Source organism: Lithobates pipiens, unplaced genomic scaffold, assembly GCF_037356315.1.
Source record: "Lithobates pipiens isolate NorthernLeopardFrog02 unplaced genomic scaffold, aLitPip1_a1.2 Scaffold_1, whole genome shotgun sequence".
NCBI classification, from domain to species: Eukaryota; Metazoa; Chordata; class Amphibia; order Anura; family Ranidae; genus Lithobates; species Lithobates pipiens.
The window spans coordinates 86,268,224-86,291,154 of record NW_027507685.1 but is presented as its reverse complement, the minus strand read 5'-3'; the positions used below and the strand labels follow the sequence as shown (position 1 = coordinate 86,291,154).

Below are 22,931 nucleotides of genomic sequence, written 5' to 3'. Positions count from 1 at the left end.
AACCTAGCACTGTTACAGTGCTAGGGTGTACAGAGAAGCTGGTATATATAGAAGACTACAGCATACAGAAGAAAGGCTAGTGAATACAGAATAAAGGCTGGCTTCTACGGAGAGGCTAATGTATGCAGAACACTATCTATTGTATATAGAGAGGCCAGATTATACAGAGAGGCTAGTGCATAGAGTGAAGCTATTGTATATAGAAGCCTGGTTAGTGTATACAGAGAAGCTAGTGTGTACAGAAGAAAGGCTAGACAGGCTATAAAGAGAGACAAGTTTTTACAGAAGACATTTTTGGGTATACAGAGATGCTAGTTTATACAGAGAGACTATTGTATACAGAAGACAGGCTAGGGCATACAGAAGACAGAAGTGTATTCAGAATATAGGCTAGTGTATATCGAAGACAGGCTATTGTATGCAGAAGATCGGCTAGTGTAAACATGCTGGTGTATATAGAGAGGCTAGTGAATTTAGAGGGTAGGCTAAGTGATAACAGAAGACAATCTGGGCTATACAGAGACATTTCATCTAGCTCACATCTCTAATGGAGTTTGTCTCATTGCCATGTTATGCCTTTTCATTCTTATGCTAAATATAGATCACTACACGATTTTATCATCCACATCAAGCATGCAATAAAACTTTCATACATCAAAATAAACCATGTACTCTTTGGCTCTATTTTACATATTTGTAATTCTCCACATCAACTGTCACATTGAGTATGTGACAGTCCTGACACACCATCCTGACTCATTTTTCTTTATTTCTTATTAGAAATAGAGAGTACTAACTCAAAATCCGGTTAAATCTATTCACTTCGATGAGTTCTACCGCTAATTGTACGGTAATGCAAAATGTTCACAAAACCATCCATTTGTTACCAGACATGCTGCACATACTAAGAGTAATGTAACTATCGCTCGCTTGCTTTTCTGACATTAACCGAGTATCTCTGACATTAACTGAGTATCTCTCTGCACTATGATCTTAATAATAATAATAATAATAGGATTGTGTAATGCAAAGATCAACTAGCTTTCTCATTAGTACCGGCATATCCTTTACATTTAGACTAACGCAACTATTTCTCGGCCATTTTCAAGCTAAGCTTTCAATCTCTTACCTTTGAACAGCGATACTTCCTCCCTACAATATTAATCCATTTAAATGTCCTATTGGTCGCCTATATTATACAAGTCTCTGAAAAGCCTATATGTAGGGAATAAAACTAGTCTTAAATCTTAATAAAACAGTTTTATTGCTCAACCAGTATCAGCTGTCATGACAAATAAACGTTTCCACTGTTTGACTCTATTTTCTGTATTACTTCTTTTTCTCCACCTTAACTGTGACAGTTAAAACACAGTGACCAAACATTTCTTTTTACCGCAGCAAAATGTGAGAAAAGCAGTGTAAGCCGTCTTTCTGCCATATGCTTCAGAAAATGAATGTACCGCTTTTAAATCCATATCAATTCCACATAACCGTGAACCGTCTTACAATTTTAATTACTGATATTAAATTATGACTATACCAGTGGAAAAGGACCGCGTAATGGAACTGTGAAATTAATCATAATCTCAGCGTTAATTTAGCTGATAAATTTACGATTTACTCAACGATTTACTCAACGATTTAAACTTAGATTTTTTTCATTCTAAGTCTATTTAATCTTAAATAATTTATACTATATTCTACTGTACTCTTAAATTATGTACTGTTGTTCTGTATTTTAGCCGTTCTCATATTTCGTTTTATGTTGCAACCATCGAATCTCATTGCTATTTTGGCATTCTGCCTTAATGAGGATATTACTTTGCAACTATCCCTTGATCCATTTTGTGTATTCACTTTATCTCGACCTATATATACTGCCTCAATATTTCCTAATTTGTTTTGCTATACTTATTATTATTATATTATAGAGATTACTAACTCTAAATCATTGTAAACCTTACCATAGTTATAATGTCTACAGCTAATTTTACGTTAAAGCAAAATTCACACAAAACCATCTTTTTAAAACCTTTACACATTAAGAGTAATGCAACCATCTCTCGCTACCTGTATGCAATAGGATTATCTTTCCAGTGGAAACGGAAAACAGTGTAAGCCGTCTTCGTGCGCAACAAAATTAATGGAACGATTTACCCTTTGGAATTTGCAAGCTACGTCAATTTACTCTTAAATAATGTACCTTTGCATTCATCCCTTGACTTTGCAACTATCCCTTGATCCCTTTTGTGTAGTCACTATATCTCGACCTATACATACTGCCTCAAAATTTTCCTAATTTGTTTTGCTATACTTATTATTATTATTTTATAGAGATTACTATCTCTAAAACATTGTAACAAGTTATAATGTCTACAGCTAATTTTACGTTGAAGCAAAAGTCACACAACCATCTTTTTAAAACCTTTTACACACTGCACATTAAGAGTAATGCAACCATCTCTCGCTACCTCTATGCAATAGGATTCTCTTTCTGACTCTATTTTGTGTATTACTTCTTCTCCACATTAACTGTCACACTTATAACCATTTGTAACACATAACCCTTGCAACACATTTTTTAACAGCAGCAAAATGTGAGAAAAGCAGTGGGACGGTTTACTTGATTGAGAAGTGGTTGCAGTAGCAAAGCTTAGCAATACAGTTTGATTACATTAATAACACATAATTAACTACATTCACGTCATGCATACATCCTAATGTAAGCTGTCTATCACTATTAATGTTCATGGTTACTGATACATTATGCCGATAACCAGTGGAAACGGAAAACAGTGTAAGCCGTCTTCGTGCGTAACAAAATTAATGGAACGATTTACACGTTGGAATTTTCAAGCTACGTCAATTTACTCTTAAATACCCTTTAGCTGCTTAGCTCACACTTTGCTGTATGTAGCCGCGTTTACATGTAAGTAACCAATGGGGATTGACATTTCATGTCCATCTCACATCTCTAATGCAATTTGTCTCTTTGCCATGTCATACTTTGCCAGTTATTATTCTTTCTCACCCGATAGAACCCTAGTCGTTGCTGATATTTCATGATTACAGCAATTATCTCATCTAATTGCTATTCCGACATTCTGCCTTGGTATTACTTTGCAACGCTCTGTTGAACAATGTAAAGGTAAGCTAGATATTTTGTGCATTTCCACTTAAACTCGACCAATATATACTGTCTCAATATTATCCTTTCTAATTTTGCTAAATTAGATTATAGAGTTTGCTATATCTAAATTATCAGGTTACCTTTATTACGTATACTGCTAATTTTAGGATAATACAAAACCATCTTATTGCTTCTTTACACGCTGCACATATTAAGAGTAACACAATGCTACCGATGTGGACAGTTTAATTGCTCTTCTCACATTTAGCTGATATCTCTCTACTATAGGAAAGTGAATTTGTACCACAACGATCACTCATCTAATATCAGTCCACTCAGTGCTACCGGGATAACGTTTACATTTAGAGTAATGAAATGATTTCTCAGTCATTTTGGAGCTACTGCAACAAACGCTTCCGATCTCTTTTAAACTGCAATACTTAATCTCTGCAATATTAAGTAATATTTAGCTGCTTAGCTCACACTTTGCTGTATGTAACCGCGTTAACTGTATTAATGGTTACATGTAAATAACCAATGGGGAATGACATTTCATGTCTATCTCACATCTCTAATGCAATTTGTCTCTTTGCCATTGTCATACTTTGCCAGTTATTATACTTATTCATCCTTAAAGACACGTAAGGATCCTGAAAAACGATAGAAACCTAGTCACGTCGTTGCTGATATTTCATGATTACAGCAATCATCTCATCTAATTGATATCCCGACATTCTGCTTTGGTATTACTTTGCAACGCTCTATTGACCAATGTAAAGGTAAGCTAGATATTTTGTGTATTTCCACTTAAACTCGACTTTTATATACTGTCTCAATATTATCCGTTCTAATTTTGCTAAATTAGATTGTAGAGTTTGCTATGTCTAAATCCAGGTTGCCTACTGACCTTTATTACGTATACTGCTAATTTTAGGGTAATACAAAACCATCTTATTGCTTCTTTGCACGCTGCACATATTAAGAGTAATGCAATGCTACCGTGAACAGTTTAATTGCTCGTCTCACATTTAGCTGGTATCTCTCTGCTATAGGAAACTGAATTTGTACTACAACGATCACTCCTCTAATATCAGTGCACTCAGTGCTACCGGGATAACTTTTAATGATTTCTCAGTCATTTTGGAGCTACTGCAACTAAAGCTTCCGATCTCATTTCGACTGCAATACATAATTTCTGCTATTGCAGAATATTTAGCTGCTTAGCTCACACTTTGCTGTACGTAGCCGTGGGGATTGGCATTTCATCTCTAATTCATATTCACATTTCTAATGCAGTTTGTCTTTTTGCCATGTCATCCTCTGTTAGTTATTATGCTTTCTCATCCTTGTGCTATATTTGGGGTATATTCACTACATGATTAAAGACACGTAATGAACCTGATTGATAAAAACCTACACACGTCGTTGCTGTTATTTCGTGTATTTCCACTTAAACCCAACTATACTGTCTCAATATTAATTTTAGAGTTATTTTGCCATATTTCTTATTAGTATAAACAGATTACTATCTCTAAATCCTGGTAAACCAGCTCACACTAAACCATCTAATTTCTACCTTACACGCAGCACATATTAACTTATTAACATTTAGCCGGTATCTCTCTGCAATAGTAAACGAAATGTGTAGATCACTCATCTAATATCGTCTTTTCAGTGCTACCGGAACAACTTTTAAATTTAGAGTAATGCAACGATTTCTCAGTTTTATGAAGCTACTTCAACTAACGCTTTGGATCTCTTTCCTGATAAATTACGCTCTGCAATATTAAGTCATGTAAATTGTCCTATTGGTCTGCTAACAATGCTATGTATAATAATACAAATCTTTCAAAAGCAATATCGTCGCACTGCAATACTTACACTCTGTATAATATATATGAATAATGCGAATAATGATAATAATGCTAATAATAAAGTCGTCTAAAACTCGGCTATAAGTAGAGAATAAAACTATCTTACATCAAAATAAACCATGTACTGCCAAACCAATAACGGCCAATTACTTAACGTCTATCAGTCAATGACTTAACAAAATAAACTTAGCACTCTTTTGCTCTATTTTGTATAGTTGTAGTTCTCCACATTAACTGTCACATTGATATCACCACTGACAACACACCACTTTTTAACAGCACCAAAATATGAAAAAAGCACTTTACATGTTTCAGAAGTAGTTGCATTAGCAAAAAATAAAGTCCTGTCTTCTTTACACGCTAGCTTTTCTGTATACATTAATCTCTCTGTGTACACCAGCCACTCAATATAGACTAGCCTCTCTGTCTTCTGTATACACGTGCCCGTAATCTATATACACTAGCCTGCCTTCTTTTTACAATAGTCTCGGTGTCCCAGCCTCTCTGCATACACTAGCCTCACTGAATTCCCCAGACTGTCTTCTGTATACACAAGCCTATCTGTGAAAAAAAATAGCCGGCCTTCTGCATACTCTAGCCTCTCTGTGTAACACAGTATCTCTCTGGATTCCCTAGCCTCCATCTCTGCATACCCAGGACCTTCCTCTGTATAATCTAGCCTAGTTGTATACACTAGCCTGTCTTTTGTACAAATTAGCTTCTCTGTAGCCGGTCTTTTGTATACACGAGCCTCACTGTCTACTCTTGGTTGTATACACTAGCATCTCTTTATACATTAGCTCTCTGTATACCCAAGCCTCTCTGTATACACTAGTCCACCGGTATACACTAGTCCACCGGTATACACTAGCAAGTCTGCATACACTAGCCTCTCTTTGTAACCCAATTTCTCTCTCTGTATACCTTAGCCTCCATCTCTGCATACCCAGGACGTTCTTCTCTATAATCTAGCCTATGTGTATACACTAGCCGGTCTTCTGTAGACATATCCTCCCTGTATAAACTAGCTTGTCTACTGTATACACTAGTCCGTCTGTATACACTAGCAAGCCTGCATACCCTAGCCTCTCTGTGTAACCCAGCCTCCATCTCTGCATACCCAGGACGTTCTTCTCTATAATCTAGCCTATTTGTATACACTAGCCTGTCTTTTGTACACATTAGCCTCTCTGTATAAACTAGCCGGTCCTCTGTATACACTAGTCCATCTGCATACACTAGCAAGTATGCGTACTCTAGCCTCTCTCTCTGTATACCTTAGCCTCCATCTCTGCATACCCAGGATGTTCTTCTGTATAATCTAGCCTATCTGTATAATCTAGCCTATCTGTATACACTAGCCTGTCTTTTGTACACATTTGCCTCTCTGTATAAACTAACCGGTCTTCTGTATACACTAGTCCGCCTGTATACACTAGCAAGTATGCATACCCTAGCCTCCATCTCTGCATACCCAGGACGTTCTTCTGTATAATCTAGCCTATCTGTATACACTAGTGACCATCTTGGCATGTGTCAAGAGGGTTGAGAGTGCACAAAGAAAGCACAACACCCTGAAAGCACCCAATCTCGTTTGGTCTCAGAGGCTAAGCAGGGTTGGGCCTGGTTTGTACCTGGATGGGAGACCACCTGGGTTTTCCAGATGCCGCAGGCTTATTTTTATGTTGTTGGTGTTGACCTGTTTTTTTCGCTTGTTTCCCAAAGTGATCATCTTGGCATTTGTCAAGAGGGTTGAGAGTGCCTAAAGAGATCGCTTACAGCTGCATTACCCTGAAAGCACCCTATCTCTTCTGATCTCAGAGGCTAAGAAGGGTTGGGCCTAGTTAGTACTTGAATGGGAGACGGCCTTGGAATACCAGGTGCCGTATTCTTCTTTTTATGTTGTAGGCGTTGACCTGTTTTTTTTCGCTTGTTTCCCAGGGTGACTATCTTGGCATTTTTCAAGAGGGATGAGAGTGCCCAAAGAGATTGCCTATGGGCACATCACCCTGAAAGCGCCCAATCTCCGCTGATCTCAGAGGCTAGAAAGGGTCGCGCCTTGTTAATACCTGGATGGGAGACCGCCTGGAAATACTAGGTGTGGTAGGCTTCTTTTTATGTTGTTGGCGTTGACTTGTTTTTTTTGTTTGTTTCCCAAGGTGACCATCTTGGCGTTTGTCAAGAGGGATGAGCGTGCCTGAAAAAAATCTACTATGGCTGCATCACCCTGAAAGAGCCAAATCTCATTTGATCTCAGAGGCTAAGCAGGGTTGGGACCTGGTTAGTACCTGGATGGGAGACCGCCTGGGATTTCTCGATGCCATAGGCTTTTTTTTTAAGTTGTTGGCATTGACTTATTTTTTTTTTGTTTTATTCTTTTATTAAGTATAAGTAGAACAACATAAATATAACAGTCAACCATATAGCATGACCCAATTACATGGTAACAAAAAATAGGCAGCCAAATAACTCTGGGTTCTCAGAGGGGAGTCCTAGAGTTTCATGCAGAAAAGAGAGAAACCCCACCTCCGACATGTAGTACAGTATAACTAGTGCCGCTCCGTTCGGACAAATGTAATCATGGAGAACAACTGGGACCACAGCGAGCCAGCTTATCATGACCTACGTGAACCAGAGTAAAATATGAGCCGGTCATGTCCAGAACCCTGGGGTTCTTCTGGGTCCCGAAGGCTAGTAAGGAGACAAGGCATAGTAAAAAGGGAGGACGGGGGAAGAAGAGAGTGCAAAGACTGAGAGAGAGGAGGTGGGGGGATGGCGGCGGGGAAAAAAAGAAAAATAAAGACAAAAAGGGAGGGGGGAATGCCACCCAGGGCAGACATGTAATACGTAGGTAAACGTTAGATGTTCAGTCGTTTTCTGGGACAGAGGCACTGCTCACCTCCCGAATGTAGTCTCGAGTACCAGTAAAATACCTCCATGTAACACTAAATGCCTGTTCAGTGTTGTGAAGGGTGGCGGTCAATTCTACCATCCGGAGAATATGATTGACTTTGGAATACCACAGCACCTTGGATGGGGGCTGAGGCTGCCTCCACAGTGCGGGAATGCAGGCCCGGGCGGCATTCAGGAGTTGCATCGTGAGGGTTTTTTTGTATTTTCGAACAGGCTGTTCGGTCAAGTGTAGAAGGCACGCTGCTGGGAACCCAAAAGTTCCTCAAGGCCGGGCATGCCCAGAAAAGGTGTCCCATGGTCCCCGTATCTGAATTTCACCTCCAACAAACATCCGGGATCGATCTATCCATTTTATTCAAAAGGTATGGGACTCTATACCAGCGTGAGACTATCTTGTATCCTGATTCTTGATATTGGTCTGCTTTATGTACTAAGGTCAGGATCTTCCCTATCTGTTGTGGGGTAAATGTGATGCCTAAGTCCCTCTCCCATTTGTGGATAAATGGTGGGGGTCGACTCCTCCTCCTGACTACTCAATAGGTTGTACAGGAGGGTGAGGGTGTGTCGCCCAGGTTCCCTTTTGTGACAGATGGATTCATAGGGTGTCAGGTCTCTAGGAGTGTAGGGGGCCCTTTGTATGGCCAGAAGAAAGTGACGAAGTTGATAAGCACTAAACAAGTCAAGCAGAGGGTCAGAAAGCTCAGCGTCAGTTTGCGTGGTCGGGAGCCCTCCCGAGGGCCACACCTCTCCCAGACACTGTTTCCCCACCACTGTCAACTGTCGCAGTTTCTTGTTGGTAAATCCCGGTGGGAAGTCTGGATTACCTATAACCGGAGTCATTGGTGACGGCAGGGGAGCAATGTGTGTGCAGCGGAACAACCTCCGCACAACAGCCAATGTAGCTCCCACTACGGGGTGATTTCTGAGGTATTTTGGTAGGGAGGACAGGAGCCACGGGGATGTCAATAGGGGAATGGATCCATCCTCAATCTCCATCTCCACCCACTGCTTGTGTGGGCCATTACAATGCCAATCAACGACTCTCGCTAGCAGAGTCGCTCTGTAGTATTGTCTCAGATCTGGGAGACCCAGACCCCCCTTGTCCTTTGGTCTGGCAAGCAATTGCAAACGGGCTCTGGGCGGTTTGCGCGCCCAAATAAAGTCCCAGGGCAGCACCTGCAGTTGTCTGAAAAAAATTGGGGGTAACCGGATCGGTAATGTCTGGAACAAGTATAAGATCCGCGGGAGGGCCGTCATTTTGAATGCATTACAGCGCCCGAACAAGGTCCGTGTTAAAGCATGCCAGTTTCCCAAATCAGATTTCAGTCTATTCAGGAGAGGGACAAAATTAAGCGGGTACAATTGCGCCAAATCCGCTGCGATGTAGGTAACGCCCAGGTAACGTATAGATTTTTCAGGGACCGATATATTCAATACAGCCGACGGTGCAATTGATTTTATAGTTTGATAGGCTGCCGTATCGCCGGAGAGACGCGAGTATATTGAGAAGCGAAATGTGTGGATTGGAGACGAAAAAAATTAGATCGTCAGCGTACGCCTCAATTTTGTGGTGTGCCGAGGGTTTGGATATGCCAGTAATATTCGGGTCATTCCGAACGTGACACATAAGTGGTTCCAGTGTCAGAATAAAAATTAGGGGAGACAGAGGGCACCCCTGCCTTGTCCCATTAGTGATGGGGAAAGAGTCGGAGCACCACTCGTTCACCCGTACCGCTGCCGACGGCGTGGAGTAAAGCGACATTACCCAGCTCATCATGTTGGGGCCAAGACCTATATGTTCCAGGGTGGCCTGCATAAAGTGCCAGGCCAGCCTGTCAAAGGCCTTCTCCGCGTCTTTTTATGTTGTTGGCGTTGATTCATTTTTTTTTTTTCCCTTGTTTCCCAAGGTGACCATCTTGGCATTTGTCAAGAGGGTTGAGAGTGCCCAAAGAGTTTGCTTACAGCAGCATCACCCTGAAAGAGCCCTATCTCTTCTCATCTCTGAGGCTAAGAAGGGTTGGGCCTAGTTAGTCCCTGGATGGGAGATGGCTTTGGAATACCAGGTGCCGTAGTCTTCTTTTTATGTTGTTGACATTGACCTGTTTTTTTTTTCGCTTGTTTCCCAAGGTGACTATCTTGGCATTTGTCAAGAGGGTTGAGAGTGCCTTTTTAATACCTGGATGGGAGACCACCTGGGAATACTAGGTGCTGAAGGCTTCTTTTTATGTTGTTGGCGTTGACTTGTTTTTTTTTTTTTGTTTGTTTACCAAGGTGACCATCTTGGTGTTTGTCAAGAGGGTTGAGAGTGCCTGAAGAGCTCGCCTATGGCCACATAACCCTGAAAGCACCAGATCTCGTCTGATCTCAGAGACTAAACAGGGTCGGGCCTTGTTAATACCTGGATGGGAGACCACCTGGGAATACTAGGTGCTGTAGACTTCTTCTCATGTTGTTGGCGTTGACTTGATTTTTTTGTTTGTTTCCCAAGGTGACCATATTGGCGTTAGTCAAGGTTGAGAGTGCCTGAAGAAATCTCCTACGGCCACACCACCCTGAAAGAGCCCAATCTCATCTGATCTCAGAGGCTAAGCAGGGTTGGGACCAGTTTAGTACCTGGATGGGAGACCGCCTGGGATTTCCAGATGCCGTAGGCTTCTTTTTATGTTGTTGCCGTTGACCTAGTTTTTTCCGCTTGTTTCCAAGGTGACCATCTTGGTGTTTGTCAAGAGAGTTGAGAGTGCCTGAAGATATTGGCTACGGCCACATCACCCTAAATCTGTTCCATCTCGTCTGATCTTGGAGGCTAAGCAGGGTCGGGCCTGGTTAATGCCTGGATGGGAGACCGCCTGGGAATACCAGGTGTCGTAGGCTTCTTTTTTTTTTCAAATATAATTTTTTCTCCAAATAGGGGAAGACGGTCCCCCGAGTACATAATGCAACAGAGAAATACAGAGCAAAAAGCAGCTGAACAATACTTGATACAGGTATATTCGCAACTGTGAGTCTGCCTTCCATCAATCACAATGATTCGAGGCACGGATAAAGTACTGTACCAAGATCCAGGGTCACACAAACCCCAGGTCCCTCCGGCATAATCCATCCAGAGGGGGGTGTGGGGCCGTCATTCCCAATTTTCCACTCTTTCCAAAAGAGAGAGGGGGTGGAGGGGGTGAGAGATAGGGGAGGAAGGCAGAAAATAGAAGGGTTGAAAGATCAGAAAAGGAGAAGAGAGGACGAGACACGATGGCAGCCACTGTCCAAGGGGCCAGTCAAGGAAAGCTCAGAGCACTAAGGCGATAGCAGGTGACATCCTTCCAGCGAGAATATAAAGGTATTCCAGATGTCTCAGGTTTGTTAAAAAAATTCTTGTTTACCTTGTGATGTGAGGATCAAGTCCTCCATTTTTTTTAATGTCCTCTATTTTCCTAAGCCAGTGAGTAATGAAAGGGGGGGAACATTTTTTCCAATAGAGAGGGATGCAGGATTTCGCCGCATTTATCACATGCCGCAAAATTGATTTTTTTTGTACTTCTTAATGGGAATCTGTGAATGGTGCAAGAGAAAGAATGCAGCCTCTTCCTGGATGGAGAAGTCTGTGAATGTTTGTGTTATGCATCGGATCTCTGTCCAGAAGTCCACCAAGCTGGGGCAGGACCAAAAAATGTGCAGCAACGTGCCCTCTTCTTCTCCACACCTCCAGCATATGTTCGAGGAAGAGGGGAAAAATTTCTGCAGCTTTGATGGTGTCAAATACCACCTGGTGAGAAGTTTAAAATTTGTCTCCTGTATCTTCGTGCACAGCGACATTTTGAGAGCCAAAGTGATAATGCGTTGTCTCTGTGCTGGGGAAAATGAGCAATTAAGGTCCTTTTCCCAGTTGGACAGACAGGTTAAGTGTGGGTAATCTGTTTGAGAGAGAATGTGGGCCAAAGGGCCTTCGCTCCTGCATAGAGTCTCAAACTCCGTCTGAGGGCGGGCAAACGTTTGAGGATTGGGGATGGAATGGAGAAAATTATGTTGTTGCGATGCTCTCCAAAAAGGCAGTTGGAAAAGCCCTGTCGGATCTGTTAGGGTTGAGAAAGAAGGCCATTTTCCATCAATGACGAATTTAGACGCATTGTCTAGGTTGGAATTTCTAAGTGGGTCCCCAGTTCAAAGGTTGGATGGCCACGTATAGGGAATAGGGGGGAAGTCAAAGACGTGAGTGTGTTTTGGGTAGCGATCAGGTGACTGACTTTCAACTAAGCCCCTATAGTGGGATGTGACATAAATTCTGTGGGTAAATACTTATAGCACCACATGGCGCTTCTTAGGCCGCGTACACACGCGCGGACTGTTTGCCCAACCTTGTTCGTCAAACAGTTTCGGCAAACAGTCCGCTCAAAATTTGCATGAGCGGACTTGCCCACACACGAGCGGACTGTTTCAGCGAACTGTTTGCCAAACAGTTCGCTCAACTTTTGAAATGAACGGACTCGCCCACGTAAGGAGGAGGCAAATCCGCCCATTTCGAGCGCGTGTACAGGTAGGCGGGGCCCGCGAAGGAGACGTCGCGGGCTCCGCCGCCTGGAATGAGCTTAAAGGGGAACCCCAACGCCGAAAAAAATCGGCGTGGGGGTTCCCCCAAAGTCCACACCAGACCCTTGTCCGAGCACGCTACCCGGCCGGCCAGGAAAGGGGGGCGAGCGAGCGCGCCCCCCCTCCTGAGCCGTACCAGGCCGCGTGCCCTCAACATGGGGGGGTGCCTTGGGGAAGGGGGGGCCGCGCGGCCCCCCCACCCCAAAGCACCTTGTCCCCATGTTGATGAGGACAAGGGCCTCTTCCCGACAACCCTGGCCGTTGGTTGTCGGGGTCTGCGGGCGGGGGGCTTATCGGAATCCGGGAGCCCCCTTTAAGAAGGGGGCCCCCGGATACCGGCCCCCCACCCTATGTGAATGAGTATGGGGTACAATGTACCCCTACCCATTCACCTGTGAAATAAAGTACAAAAAAAAACACAACACAGGGAAAAAATATTTTATTGCACAGCTCCGGGGGTCTTCCGTCTTCGGGGGTCTTCTCGCCGGACTCCTCCGCTATCTGTGTGTAGCTCTTTTACTAGCGGAGGAGTCCGGCTTTCTTCCTCCCCGCCGCCGGCCTCTTCTCCCGACTTCGGGGGTCTTGTCCCCCTCTTCGGTTCTTCTGCCGGGCCACCGCGCCTTCTTGTAGCTCTTTTGCAGGCGGTGGCCCGGTCTTCTGTCGCCGCTGCCTTCCGTTCTTCTGTCGCCGCCTTCGGTTCTTCTGCCGGGCCACCGCGCCTTCTTGTAGCTCTTTTACAGGCGGTGGCCCGGTCTTCTGTCGCCGCTGTCGTCGCCGCCGCCGCCGCCTTCCGTTCTTGTTCTTCTTCTTGTTCTTCTTCTTCTTCTCCTGGAGATGTTGACTCGACGAGCTCTCCGGCCGGAATGCCAGGGACACGCTCCGCTGCCACTTATATAGTGACAATGGGGCGGTGTCACATGGTATATGTCACATGGGTTGGTCACATGGGTTGATGTCACATGGGGACTATGACATCGTAAGGGGGCGGGGTCACCATGTGACCAACCCATGTGACATATACCATGTGACACCGCTGAAACTGTCCGCTGAAAGCCCACACACGGGCGGACTGTCCGCCCAAACACTGTTCAGCGGACAAGGTTGGGCGAACAGTCCGCCCGTGTGTACGCGGCCTTAGCGGAATTCGGGAGTGAGCTTAGAAAGTTTGTTTCGATTCCAGTCCAATACACGCCCCAGATGGGAGGCCAGGTAGTTGCGTCGCAAGTCAGAGAGAACCAACCCTCCCTGTTGTTTAGACAATGTCAGCTGTGACCGCTTAAGTCTGGGATTTTTGTGGGCCCAGTTAAATTGAGTGAGCAAGGATTGAGCTTGCTTAAAAAACAGGACTGGAATCTGGATCGGGAGAGCTTGGAAAAGATAAGTAAATTTAGGGAGTATGTTCATTTTAATGAGATTGTATCTCCTGAACCAGGAATGGAGGCCAGAATGCCACCCGTGAAGCAAACTGCGGATCTTAGTGACAAGGGGTGGGGGGAAGTTCAACATAAACGTACGCGCGATGTTCGGTGGAATGTAAGTACCTAAGTACTTAAGGGCTGTATGGGTCCATTTAAATCGAAAATTGGACTGCAAGTCTATTAACGTTTGCGGGGGGACTGCAAACCCCATGGCCTTTGATTTCAAGAAGTAAGCAGATATCTTGCACTCAATAATACCCATTTGGAGTCCCGTTACGTCTGAGTTTTGTCGAATTGTGGAGAGAAAGGGTTCCAATGACAGTGCGAATAATAGGGGCGACAGGGGGCCACCCTGTCTGGTCCCATTCCCGATGTCATGGGGAGATGAGAGAACCCCATTCGCTTTGACTTGAGCTGAAGGGCGTGAGTATATCTTACTTATCCATGCCAGCATCCGTTCACTCAGACCTATATGGCGAAGGACCGAGAACATTAATGTCCATTTGACCCGATCAAAAGCCTTCTCGGCATCAGTACTCATGAAAAGACAAGGGGTCCCAGATGACTTTGCTTTATGGATCAGGGTAGGCACCTTAATGGTGTTGTCCCTATCTTCCCTGGTGGGAATAAAACCTAACTGGTCAATATGTATAAGGGACTGCAAGTGATGTGCCAATCACGTGGCGAGGATTTTAGAGAATAGTTTTAGGACCGAATTTAGGAGGGAAATGGGTCTGTAGCTCCCACATAGGCCCGGGTCTTTGCCCTCCTTAGGTATCAACGAGATGTGGGCTCTAAGGGTATCCTCAGGAAAATCCCCATTCGAGCTCAGAGTATTAAATAAATTCACCAAGCGCGGGCCGAGAATAGGGAGGAAGGTCTTAAAGTATTGTGCGGTATATCCGTCAGGGCCCGGAGCCTTACCCACCTTCGGAGGTCCCACGGCCGTCTGGACTTCTTCCAGTGTGATCGGGTCCTCCAAGTACTCCCGTGATTCCGATGAGAAGGTTGGTAGACCAGAACCGGTTACATATCTGTCTATATTGTCCTGTCCAGACCCTGAATCGGGCAGGTTGTAGAGATCAGAGTAACATTTTTCAAAGACTTCGGCTATTTGGGTTGGGGTAGAGGCCCTCTGGCCATTCTCATCTATCAACTGTGGTATGTAAGAGCCAGATTTCAACTCCTTTACCGACCTGGCTAAGATTTTTCCGCATTTGTCCCCTGACTCCTACGTCAGTTAACGACAAAACTGGAGTGCCGCTTTCGCTTTATAATGGAGTAGGTCAGCAATATGGGTACGGAGTGTCCCCAATTCAATCTCTAAGGTCCGTGAGGGGGTATGTTTATGTTTTGCTTCCACAGAGGCAAGTTCACGAAACAGATTAGCAAGCTGTTTCTTCCGTGTTTGTTTGATGCGCGCCCCGTGCCTGATAAGTACCCTGCGGAGTACTGACTTGTGAGCCTCCCAAATTATCCCCGGGTCACAGTCCTGCGTTTAGTTTTCTTGGAAATAAAGGTCCAATTCCCTGGTCACATCTGCTAAAACTTCCGGTATCTGGAGGAGGCTCTCATTAACTGGTTGCCGACCGCCGGCCGTCAAATGACGGCCAGGCGGCGCACCTATTGTGGCGGGAGGACGTCATATGAGTACCATCAGAGTACCTGTCACAGTCCATCAGAGTATTTGAGTACCTGTCCCAGCCCATCTGAGTACCCGAGTACCTGTCCCAGCCCATCTGAGTACCCGAGTACCTGTCCCAGCCCATCTGAGTACCCGAGTACATGTCCCAGCCCATCTGAGTACCCGAGTACCTGTCCCAGCCCATCAGAGTACCCGAGTACCCGTCCCGGCCCATCTGAGTACCCGAGTACCTGTCCCGGCCCATCTGAGTACCCGAGTACCTGTCCCGGCCCATCTGAGTACCCGAGTACCTGTCCCGGCCCATCTGAGTACCCGAGTACCAGTCCCGGCCCATCTGAGTACCCGAGTACCGGTTCCGGCCCATCTGAGTACCCGAGTACCTGTCCCGGCCCATCTGAGTACACGAGTACCTGTCACGGCAGATCAGAGTACCCGAGTACTTGTCACGGCACATCAGGGTACCCGAGTACCTGTCACGGCACATCAGGGGACCCGAGTACCTGTCACGGCACATCAGGGTACCCGAGTACCTGTCACGGCACATCAGGGTACCAGAGTACCTGTCACGGCCCATCAGGGTACCCGAGTACCTGTCAGAGCCCATCTGAGTACCCAAGTACCTGTCACAGTCCATCTGAGTACCTGAGTACCTGTCACAGTCCATATGAGTACCTGTCACTGCCCTTCAGAGTACCCAAATACCAGTCACCAAACCATCAGAGTACCTGTCACCAGGCCATCAGAGTACCTGAGTACTTGTCACCAGGCCATCAGAGTACCTGAGTACTTGTCACCAGGCCATCAGAGTACCCGAGTACTTGTCACCAGGCCATCAGAGTACCCGAGTACCTGTCACAGTCCATTAGAGTACCGAGTACCTGTCACAGTCCATTAGAGTACCGAGTACCTGTCACAGTCCATTAGAGTACCAAGTACCTGTCACAGTCCATCAGGGTACCCAAGTACCTGTCACAGTCCATCTGTGTACCCGAGTACCTGTCACAGTCCATCTGTGTACCCGAGTACCTGTCACAGTCCATCTGAGTACCCGAGTACCTGTCACAGTTCATCTGAGTACCCGAGTACCTGTCACAGTCCATATGAGTACCTGTCACCGCCCTTCAGAGTACCCAAATACCAGTCACCAAACCATCAGAGTACCTGTCACCAGACCATCAGAGTACCTGAGTACTTGTCACCAGGCCATCAGAGTACCTGAGTACTTGTCACCAGGCCATCAGAGTACCCGAGTACCTGTCACCAGGCCATCAGAGTACCCGAGTACCTATCACCAGGCCATCAGAGTACCCGAGTACCTATCACCAGGCCATCAGAGTACCCGAGTACCTGTCACCAGGCCATCAGAGTACTCGAGTACCTGTCTCCAGGCCATCAGAGTACCCGAGTACCTGTTACCAGGCCATCAGAGTACCTGAGTACCTGTCACCAGGCCATCAGAGTACCCGAGTACCTGTCACCAGGCCATCAGAGTACCCGAGTACCTGTCACCAGGCCATCAGAGTACCCGAGTACCTGTCACCAGGCCATCAGAGTACCCGAGTACCTATTTGCAGCCCATGTCTCATAGAATATACGTTGGGGTGTTTGCTTTCCAAAATGGGGTCATTTTGTGGGTAATTTCACTGTCCTGGTGGTCCAGGACCTTCAAAAGTGTGATGGGTAGGAATGAAATGAGATGTGTCATTTATGCTCCTAGAACGCCTGAACATACTACTTCAATGTTCGGCCTCTCTATGTGGCCAGGCTGTGTAAAAGTCCTACACATGTGGTATCGCCATACTCGGGAGGAGTAGCAGAATGTATTTTGGGGTGTAATTTTTGCTATATACATGCTATGTGTTAGAAATATCTTATAAATTGACAATTTTGTGTAAAAAAAAATGTGTTTTAATTTTTTTCCACATATTCCAAAAACTGGAAAAAAATGAACCGTTCAAAAGACTCATTATGCCTCACAGATTATACGTTGGGGTGTTTGCTTTCCAAAATGGGGTCATTTTATGGGAAATTCCATTGACCTGGTACTCCAGGGCCTTCAAAAGTGTAATAGGTGGTTGAGAAACGAGATGCGTAAATTTTGCTCGGAGAACGTCTGAAGGTACTACATCAATGTTAGTGCTCTGTATGTGGCCAGGCTGTGTAAAAGTCTCACACACGTGGTATCACCGTACTCGGGAAGAGTAGCAGAATGTATTTTGGGGTGTAATTTTTGCTATATACATGCTATGTGTTAGAAATATCTTATAAATTGACAATTTTGTGTAAAAAAAAAAATGTGTTTTAATTTTTTTCCACATATTTCAAAAACTTCTGGAAAAAAATTAACCATTCAAAAGACTCATTATGCCTCGCAGATTATACGTTGGGGTGTTTGCTTTCCAAAATGGGGTCATTTTATGGGAAATTCCATTGTTCTGGTACTCTAGGGACTTCAAAAGTGTAATAGGTGGTTGAGAAATGAGATGCGTCATTTTTGCTCGTAGAACGTCTGAAGGTACTACATCAATGTTGGTGCTCTGTATGTGGCCAGGCTGTGTAAAAGTCTCACACATGTGGTATCGCCGTACTCGGGAAGAGTAGCAGAATGTATTTTGGGGTGTAATTTGTTGTATGCATATGCTGTGTGTGAGAAATAACCTGATAATATGACAATTTAGTAAAAAAAAATAAAAAAAAAATAAAAAATCTTCATTTTGCAAAGAATTGTGGGAAAAAATGACAACTTAAAAAAACTCACCATGCTACTTACTTAATACCTTGGGATGTCTACTTTGTAAAAAGGGGTCATTTGGGGGGTATTTGTACTTTCCTGACTTGTTAGTGTCTCAAGAAATGAGATACACCTGATGTACTGAAGGCCTCATCAGAAGTGATCAATTTTCAGTGATTGGCACCATAGTTTGTAGACTCTATAACTTTCACAAAGACCAAATAATATATACTAATGTGGGTTATTTTTACCAAAGATATGTAGCAGTATAAATTTTTGCCAAAATTTATGAAGAAAAATTACTAATTAGCAAAAATGTATGACAGAAACCAAGAAAAATGCATTTTTTTCACAAAATTTACAATTTATTTTATTTATAGCACAAAAAAAAAACCCACTAGTGATTAAATACCACTAAAAGAAAGCTCTAATTGTGTGGAAAAAAGGACGCAAGTTTCATATGGATACAGTGTTGGATGACTGAGTAATTGTCATTCAAACTGTGAGAGCGCTGAAAATTGGTCTGGTCAGGAAGGGGGTGTAACTGCACTGTATTGAGGTGGTTAAGGTGCCAGAATAGAGACCTAGGTGAGGGGTTCCTAGAGAGGGTGTAGGTAAGGGCTACAGGAGCGTGGTCGGACCAAGTAATATGGCCGATGGAGGAAGAGCTCACCAAGTGCAGTTGGTCATGTGGAATCAAGAAGAAGTCTATCCTCAAGTATGATTTGTGAGGGGAAGAGCAAAAAGAGTAGTCCCTTTCCCCAGAGTGTTGCAGACGCCAGACATCAACTAATTGGTCATTCAGTAAACACTTAGTAATCCGATTTCTAGAGGAAATGAGGAGCGAGGAGCGAGGAGCAAGAGGCAGAAGTGTCAACCGATGGCGAAAGGGGACATTAAAGTCCCCATCTAATATCAACTGGCCCTCCTGAACGTCACATAATCTGTGCAGGGTAGTTCTGAGGAACGTGTCTTGGTGATCATTGGGAGCGTACACAGTGGCAAATGTAAAAAGGCGCTCTCCAATGTGGCCCCTAAGAAAAAGATATCGGCCCCCAGGGTCCACCAGAGAATCCTGGAGAACCCAGGGGAGCCTGCTAGAGATCAGAATGGAGACTCCCTTGGTCTTAGAGGAGGGGTTAGTAGAATGGTAGACCTTAGGGAAGGATCTCGACAATAGAAAGGGGAGGCTAGTATTTTTAAAATGTGTTTCTTGTATAAAGGCCACATCAGTACAGGAAGTCTTCAGTTCTCACAGGAGGATCCACCGTTTTTCAGGGGAGTTCAGTCCCTTAACGTTTAGAGAGGTGACCTTGACTGAGTCTGCCATCGCTCCTCGGGGAGGGGGAGGGGGACGTCAGAGAAAAGCAAAGAAAGTTGAACCAAGGTAGGTTTTGGGTAGGTAATGCATGGCAGGAACTAAGGGGGAGAAAGGAAGGGCAAATGGAAGGAAAGGTAAAGGGAAAAAGAGGCCGGGCACCTCAACCCCAGGGGGAGAGGGAAATTAAGGGTTGTCCGCACTCAACAGTACAGGAGGGGTATACTAAAACAGCACAATTATGCTATAGCGCTTACCAGATGTACACTGGGTTTAAAGCGCTGTCCTACTTGGGTTGGTGGGTAGACAGGTCGGAGAGGGAGCCCCCGAATCCTAGTCCCCCCAGTCCCGGCAGTGGTAAATGTCACGTCTGATACCGGTATGCAAATAAAAGACAATCAGTAACATCATAGAACCAAAAAACAATAGTATAACCAAAACAGAGGTAGAGCATATAACTGTCAGCACTGAGGGGTCTCCTCGGCTCGCCCTAAACGTAGGCATGCACGAGGGAGCCCGTCACAACAGAAAAGGCATCACAGAATGGGATCCACCACCCCCCGTCCCATACCCCTAAAGTACATGCAGTCCCCGAACAAATGCATTTCTCCCTTTGGCAGATTGTCCTCTCCTTACCCCCTCTCTCCCGTCCACGCCCCGGGGGGAAAAGGGGCAGGAAAGGGGGAGTGGAAGGGGGGAAAGGGGGAGGGAAAGGAGGGAAGGGAAGGGTGGGAAGGGGGGGAGGGAGGGGGGAAACAGGGGAGAGGGGACAAAAATGCGGAAATGTCAAGTCAAGTCCAATAGTTTTTTTCACCTTTCCCACCTGACTAACTTCCCTTCTCCTATGACCCCAATTATTGGACATCCTAGATTCCCTCCGGGCCTGTCTGACCAGGCCTTTACCAGGCAAGCCCCGAAAGGGCTTCTGAGAGCAGCCCTATTTCTTGGACCCACGGGCTTGATTCCCATGGGGACCATACTGCTAGAGCAAGTACCTGTTGCATTGGATAGCTGGAGAGCTAGGCAGCTAATCCATTTCCTCGGATCACTACCTAACCATTCATTCTTCTCTAGACAATTCCACCCCTTCGAGGAACTTTGCCTGGATGATGGCCCAATTCGTGGTTCCCTCTCTAGGTCCTACCAAATCCTGACAGACGCACAATCCTCCACGGATCCACCCTTCCTAGCTAAATGGAAAAGGGACTTACAAACTACATTCTCCAAACCACAGAAGGACAGAATACTCTTTTTCGCCCATAAGTCGTCACTCTGCAGTAAATATCAGGAGATCTCATATAAGCTGATCACACGCTGGTATCGTACACCGGTGGTGTTGGCCAAAATATTCCCCGGTCAATCTGACCGCTGCTGTCGCTGTGGGCAACAGGCTGGCACCATTCTCCACATTTTCTGGGAATGCCCTAAATTACAAACATTCTGGCAGCCTGTCCTGAGACTCATCCACAAGTTCACAGACATTTCCTTAGCCAATGATCCCGCAGCAGTTCTTCTCAATCTAACTCCTATGTCGAGAAAGCGTTATCATAAGTCCTTACTTAAACATCTCCTCAATGCAGCTAGGGCCTGCATCCCAAGTCAGTGGAAAGAGCAATCTGCTCCAATGGTGACCCAGTGGTTCGCAAGGGTAAATTATATTGAACGAATGGAAGACCTGACTGCCACAATGAGGGATAAAACGGAGGAGCATGGGAACAGATGGTTCTACTGGACCCAGTTTCGCTTTTCGGAAGAATACCTCCGCGAGACATAGTAAGCTCATGGTGATCGTTGGAGATCGCTGTTCCAAACGTTGGACAGCTGATTATCTAGTGAGCCGAGGGCGTCTCTTGCTCCCTGGGAGGGGACCCCATCCTATCCACTCTACCCACGACACCCCCTTACCCCTTCTTTTCCTTTTCTGCCATTTCCTTCCCCAATCTTCTCTTTCTCCTTCTCCCTCCTTTCAGTTCTACTATTTCCCTTCTTAACTCAAAAAAGGGAAAAGAAAATGGTATGTTCCGACCCCATTTGGCTACTACACAATACTCTTCCCCTATCTATGGATATCTAAACTCTTCGAGGGTAGCAGGGCTAGTATCAATAATATTTTAAGTGGTAGAGGATCCCAACGAGATGGAGCTTTAATCTCATCTTGATATGACCGCAAAGCTGTACACGTGCTATTCTCCTCTGACTTCTTACCATTGGCTCTGATATCCATGCAATATGATCGTTTGTTTGTAACTATTTGTATCACACATTCTGTGAAGTTGCCTTTGCATTGTATGTCGCATACTACTAAATAAAAAATAAAAAAAAAGAAGCCTATGGCACCTGGTATTCCCAGGCGGTCTCCCATCCAGGTACTAACCAGGCCTGACACTGTTTAGCATCCAAGATCAGACGAGATTGGGCGCTTTCAGGGTGATGGGGCCGTAGGTGATCTCTTCGGGCACTCTCAACCCTCTTGACAAACGCCAAGATGGTCACCTTGGGAAACAAGTGAAAAAAAAAACAGGTCATGGCCAACAACATAAAAAGAAGCCTACAGCACCTAGTATTCCCAGGTGGTCTCCAATCCAGGTACTAGCAAGGCCCAACCCTGTTTAGCTTCTGAGATCAGAGGAGATCGGGTGCTTTCAGGGTTATGTGCCCATAGGCAATCTCTTTGGGCATTCTCAACCCTCTTGACAAATGCCAAGATAGTCACCTTGAGATACAAGCGAAAAAAAACAGGTCAATGTCAACAACATAAAAAGAAGAATACGGCACCTGGTATTCCAACCCCATCTCCCATCCGGGTACTAACTAGGCCCAACCCTTCTTAGCCTCAGAGAAGAGAAGAGATAGGGCTCTTTCAGGGTGATGTTGCTGTAAGCGATCTCTTTGGGCACTCTCAACCCTCTTGACAAATGCCAAGATGGTCACCTTGGGAAACAAGCAAAAAATAATAAAATGAATCAACGCCAACAACATAAAAAGAAGCCTACAATAACTGGTATTCCCTGGTGGTCTCCCATCCAGGTACTAACCAGGCCCGACTCTTCTTAGCCTCCAAGATCAGACAAGATTGGGTGCTTTCAGAGTGATGTGGCCATAGGCAATCTCTTCAGGCACTCTCAACCCTCTTGACAAACACCAAGATGGTCACTTTGGGAAACAAGCGAAAAAAAAACAGGTCAACGCCAACAACATAAAAAGAAGTCTACGACACCTGGTATTCCCAGGCGGTCTCCCATCCAGGTACTAACAAGGCCCGACTCTTCTTAGCCTCCAACATCAAACGAGATCGGGTGCTTTCAGGGTGATGTGCCCATAGGC

The 22,931-nt window shown here is 45.0% G+C and overlaps 6 pseudogenes; 2 read left to right on the top strand and 4 right to left on the bottom strand.

The window, feature by feature from the left end:
- The first annotated feature begins 10,237 nt into the window (after positions 1–10,237).
- On the top strand, positions 10,238–10,356 carry LOC143990007 (5S ribosomal RNA; annotated as a pseudogene).
- A 95-nt stretch (positions 10,357–10,451) lies between these two features.
- LOC143989012 (5S ribosomal RNA) lies at positions 10,452–10,571 on the top strand (annotated as a pseudogene).
- An 11,361-nt stretch (positions 10,572–21,932) lies between these two features.
- LOC143989381 (5S ribosomal RNA) lies at positions 21,933–22,051 on the bottom strand (annotated as a pseudogene).
- A 101-nt stretch (positions 22,052–22,152) lies between these two features.
- On the bottom strand, positions 22,153–22,271 carry LOC143989871 (5S ribosomal RNA; annotated as a pseudogene).
- A 322-nt stretch (positions 22,272–22,593) lies between these two features.
- Positions 22,594–22,712, bottom strand: LOC143989557 (5S ribosomal RNA; annotated as a pseudogene).
- Positions 22,713–22,812: 100 nt separating this feature from the next.
- LOC143989177 (5S ribosomal RNA) lies at positions 22,813–22,931 on the bottom strand (annotated as a pseudogene).